The sequence below is a fragment of the Lycium barbarum genome, chromosome 1 (assembly GCF_019175385.1).
Source record: "Lycium barbarum isolate Lr01 chromosome 1, ASM1917538v2, whole genome shotgun sequence".
NCBI classification, from domain to species: domain Eukaryota; kingdom Viridiplantae; phylum Streptophyta; class Magnoliopsida; order Solanales; family Solanaceae; genus Lycium; species Lycium barbarum.
Genome location: NC_083337.1, coordinates 124,991,814 through 124,997,923, shown reverse-complemented (window position 1 = coordinate 124,997,923; position 6,110 = coordinate 124,991,814).

Genomic DNA, 6,110 nt, shown 5'->3' with positions numbered 1-6,110 from the left:
TCTCTTGGTGAAATCTGTGAGTTTTTGAATTTTTCATATCCCTATGTCTCTGCAATGACTACACTATTTTTTGTCCTTCTGTGAATAGTGTAAATGCACATGATTGAATTAAGAGAACTTGTGTTGGAAATAATAATTTAAAATTGTAGGAAATCAAATTTGATTAAGATTTGATATTTTAATTCATGTCAAGTTATGATTTATAGTCAAATTAGTATAGGAATAGGTTTTCCTATTTTGAGTTAAAGTAGGTTTCTTACTATTGTTTATAAGGGGTGCTACTAGCTATTTTCATAACCAGAGAGAACTAGATATATTGTAAAGATTGTAGAGAGCGTTCAGAGATTCATAAAGTTTGTCAACAAAAAATATTCCTTCAAATTGGTATCAGAGCTTCTACAATCCTAGTAAAGAATCAAAGAGCTTCCGGTGCCGGTAAGCACTAGCCAATGAATGCCTCCCATTTGGCCAACGATGATTATGGTGGCAGTGGGGCCAAAGATATGCATGTAAGACAATCATGCTGAGAGGGACTGATAAAAATATTGCAAGTTTAAAGAGGTGCAAGAAAATATGCACAGGAAGGAACTGTCTTCTCTAAAAGTTGGAGAAGTGGGTTAAAACAAAATTGAGTGTTGGTGACAAAGTGCATCAATGGGATTGGAGACAAGTGATTCAACAACAATTTGGTGTTGGTGACAAGTGCATCAACGGGGTTAAAGACAAGTGCTTCAACAAAATTTGGTGTTGGTGACAAGTGCGTCAATGGGGCTGAAGACAAGTGCTTCGACAAAATTGGAAGATGGTGGGTGACAGTTGAAGAGAAAATATTTCAACAATTGACGGGTTGGAAAAAACTGCCTTAGCAATTTGAAGATGGTGAGAAGTGGATCAAGAATTAGATATACAATTTTGAATTACGAGATAATATTGGAAATAATAATTCAAAATTGTAGGAAATCAAATTTGATTAGGATTGGGTATTTTAATTCATGTCTAGTTAGTATTTTTAGTCAAATTAGCATAGGAATAGGTTTTTCTATTTTGAGTTAAAGTAGGCTTCTTAATATTATAAATAGGGGTGCTACTAGCTATTTTCATAACAAGAGAGAACTAGAGAGATTATGGAGATTGTTGAGAGCGTTCAGAGATTTATAAAGTTTATCAATAAAATATTTTCCTTGAACTTGGAAGAATGATAGCCCAAATTACACTATGCAATTGTTTTTTTCGGTGATCTCTCAAATATAATGTAGTTGTGACAAGCAGAGAAGCCAATATGACAGCTTCTCTGGCTGGAATTGTGTCAAGACTTACTCTCTTTACTGATAGTTTTTTTAGGTCCAAAAAGGATCAAAATTAAATAAATAAATAAGAATATTATCCTTGGATTTATTTCTCTTCTACGAGTAATTGTGACATATGTTGTCACATTGAATGGTTATAGCCACTTTAATATTTATTTGTTCCGGTTTCACAAAAATTTGGAGGGAAACAAGCTCGAAGTACTCCAAGTGGGAGTGGTATTGTTGAGAAACGGTATAACGTAGAAGATTGTATCGTCAGAGGACTATTATTAGTAATGATTCCGATTCTGAAACCTCAGACGTAATCTTCCAGTAGCGGTAGAAAGAATCTTTAAGGATGAAGAGCTTGGTGAATGGAAGGGAGAAGAAAACACGAGGTTCTAAAAATCTGAGAAGGGACCCTAAATTGAAGTTTGGGTAGCTTTGTTCATATTGAGGGATTCTCTCCTGGAGTATTGGGGCAATTTATTCAATAATATTTATCATAAGTATTATCCAAGCCAGTCCCTTTAAGTATATACGCAAGCGCTTTTAGCCGAGTGGGAGAAAAAGGATAGAAGCTAATATTAAGAGATTTTGTCTTCTAATGATATGTCCTTCGCCTCAATTTTATCAGTCTTCTCCTATAGACAAGCTAGCTAAGACTTTGGCTGAAAGAGTTGTAATTTTTTTTTAAGAATATGTGTTATTTGTCTCTTCTATTATATTTTCTGCTAGTCGATATGTATATCAGTATATGTAAGAGGACGAGACTTAAAGAATCTGTGTGATTCTAGTCACAAACATAATTTGATACATACTAAGAAAAGATTTTCATTTTGGATTGATCATTTGGATAGTAGATATGATTGGAAATTAAATGAGCTTTCAATTCTATACTAAATGTGAAGTCATTATGGGAATTTATTTTCTTGAGTGTGTATATCACATGCATAATTGATGAGTCATACCTGCATGATTGTCTCTAATATCAGACTATTTTGAATCCCAAAATTCTTTAGAGGAATCTGAATTTCAATTACGTAAGAGTACCAGAAAAGGTATACCTAAATAATCTTATATTGAAGATTATGTTTTCTTGGTATCTGCCACAGAATTGGACCAACCTAATTCTGTGACTGAGGCTTTAACAAGCCCTAGAAAAGATGAATGGATGAAAGCAATGAAAGAAGAATTAGAGTTCATGAGGACCAATAAAGTCTAGGATATGGTTGACATTCCTTTTGGGCGTAAAGATACCGGAACAAATGGGTGCTCAAATTTCAACGCAAAGCGGATGAGTCAATAGAAAGTTACAAGGCACGATTGGTAGCAAAGGGTTCATTCAAGAAGCTGGAATAGATTATTGTCACGGCCCAATTTACGGAGCCGTGAAGGCACTAGCTCCCCCCAGCCAGTAAGCCATTCACAACTCAAATCCAATTTGTAGTAATGGAAAATTAATGCGAAATTAAACATACACGTCAATCTTTAAGTCTTAAGTATCCTCAATAACATAAATGCGGAAATGAAAGAGCAACCATCCCCGAATCAAGTGTCACTAGTATAAGAACAGACTAAGATAAAGTATAAGTCTGGGAAAACATCTCGAAATACATAAGCTGTCTAGAATCAAAAGACAGAAAGACAGGATATCTGAAGAAGATCTGGTGCCACGGATCACACTAATGGCTCACTCTGAATCATCTGGATTGTCTCCTCGACGGCCGACAGTGTCTCAGGACCCACTCATGCTATCAATAGAATCTACACACAAAAAGGGTGCAGCAAGTGTAGCGTGAGTACAAAAACAACGGGTACTCAGCAGCATCGTCCATCGACTCTAACGAAAATGGAGACGAGGGATGGTCATACTACTTCCACACTTAACCGCTACTAGTCCACAGTAATAATAATCATAATTCATACAATAACCTTCTTTTACATGCCTAGTTGAAGCATCTAAATCCTCAAGTCCATCAAATATCCAAACGACACATATAAGCCAGTCCAAACAGCAAATCAATAACTCATACAACAAGGAAAACATTAGAATGTAATGATGTAAATATATGCAATGCAAGGCCTTTTCCATCTCCCGGTACACACATATTCAAATTCTATGAATCGTGACCCATTGGGGACTCGCGAAGTCCATATACCAACCCTGAATTTTCCATCGGGTTTCTAGCCATTTCAGGCTTCCAATCACAATACTTAGCCCCGTAGGCTCTAAATCACAATACTCAGGCCTTAGGCTCACATTACCTGTCAACTAGCCAATCCGGCTCATATCATCAGCATCATTCCGTTCGGAATCATTTCCCCTCAAACTTTTCACAAGTATCCTCAAATGCACATGGAAGAATATGACATGCATCACAATATGCAATCAATCTAATCAACAAAGACTCAATCTTTAGCTCTTTTCTACTTTTAAACGAGTAGTTAGGAGTGACGAGAACACATGATCACAAATAAGACAGGTAATAAGCATAGAAACAATAAATAAGGGACCTCATATCCCAATCACAGATACAAATCAATCTATGCTATCAGCTAATGCCCAAAGCATGGCATTCAGACCAAACTATACAAATAAAATTACGCAAATACCCTTATCATGGCACTGGTATCCGATACAAGTGCTCGGCACCTCACAAGTATCGGAACCTCTTTCCGTTACCCCATTGTCCCCTCTTATTAGTCCAATATTAACCAACCAAGATGCTTAAGTTAAGGTTTATAGTCTCAACATGCCTGGAATAGGAGTCCAAAATCACAGTGATGCCTTGCCCTTGCATAGAGCCTTCTAACCATCCCAATCTGTTCAAACACAGATTTTATGTAAGATTACGAGTACAACGATACCCATATTACCATATAAAAGATTCGGGTTTAGAAAGTCAACCCAAAAATCCCGTTCTAAGCCCTAAAGGTCAAAACTGAAATTTCATAAACAAAATCGGGTTTAATATGGTCAAATTATTATTCTAGGAAGTCATACGAATCCAATGATACCCATCTTAGCATACTTTAAATTCAAACCAAAAAAGTCACCCAAAATAAAATTCCAAGCCACAAAGGGCAACATGGGAAATTCGACCCAAAATTAGTTTACCTATGATCTATGGAGTCTATATCTCAAAAATCAACCAAATCTAACATCAATTTCATGCTCAATTGAAGAAAATCTTAGTTTAAGTCTAGGGTTCATCAATCCCCTCTTTCCCTAATCTTAATCATGATTCCTAGCATGAAACCCGATAATATTCCGTGATATAATCAAAACATGAAGATTAGGAACTTACCCATTGGATGTATCTTGCAAAATCTTACAAAATCCCCTAAAAACGAGCTCACAAATGATAATTATGTGAATGAGAGGTCAAATCACGAAATGGGGTTTTAAAATCTGCCCAGGTGCTAATCCTTATTTACGAAGAGCACCCTCGCAAACGAGGTCATCGACTCAGCCCAAGCCTACACGAATGAGACTAGTCCATCGCGAACGTGATGGGTCAGCCGGCCCAGTCCATGCCATTTTCCTTCGTCGCGAACGGAGACCCTTACTCTCAAACGCGACCCACCTGGCCCGTTAAGCATCGCAAACGAAATCCTTCTATGCGAACGAGTAGAAGGACACCAAAAAAGTGAAACTAGAGAAATCTAGTTTCTCGCTCTTTCAACACAAAAACTCGAGATACATCCAGAACCCCCTGAATGCAAACCAAATATAAATTTTTTAGCTATCAAACATGTTACGAACTCACTCACGCACTGAGAATTCCCAAAAGAGGTCATCTTTGACCCAGTCAACCCCAAACGCCTTAAAACTAGTTTTCGACCCAAATGACCAAAATACCACCGAGTCCCTCGGGAATGAACCAACTACTCTACCAAGTTATAATCGATATTCCAGACCTAATGAAATCGATAAAATTCCCCAAAAGATTACCCTCGATGTTGACTTTGGTCAACCAAACACTTCAGAACTTCTAAAATTTCCATTTTCTCACTCAAATCACCTCTGAATGCCTCTGGAATCGCACTAACTATCCCCACAAGTCAAATATATGCTAATGAAGCTAGGGGAAAGGTCAACAGGATAAAATAGTCAAAATAGCCAAAACAACCTAACGGGTCGTTACAATTATGAGAAAACTTTTTTCCCAGTTGTGAAGTTTACCTCAATTCGCTTACTTTTGGCTATTGTTGCACGTTTGGATCTAGATTACACCAAATGGACGTGAAGACAACTTTTCTCACTGAGAATTAAACGAGGAAATCTACATAGAACAACCTATAGGTTTTGTCGTTATAGGCCAAGAAAAGATAGTCTGCAAAATAAAAAGATCTATTTATGTCCTGAAGCAGTCTTCAAGGCAATGGTATTTGAGATTTCACAAAGAGGTGATTTCACCATGATTGATGAAGACCATTGTATCCATGTGAAGAATTCCAATGGAATGGTTGTAATTCTTTCCCTTTACGTGGATGATATTTTATTAGCTGGAAATAATTTGGAGTATGTGAAAACTATCAAGTCATGGCTTTCAAAGTCATTTGACATGAATGACATGGGTGAAGCAGACTATATATCAGGTGTTAAGATCCAAAGAGATCGTTCCAAGAAGTTTTTGAGTCTATCTCAAGAAACTTCTATAAAGAAAACTTTGGAATGCTTCCGAATGAATAGTTATAAACCCATGGATACTCTTATAGCAAGAGGTGAAACTTTCAGCCTTATAATGTGTCCAAAGACCGAAAAAGAAAAAGAATACATGTCTAGAGTTTCATATTCAAGTGTTGTCAGAAACTTGA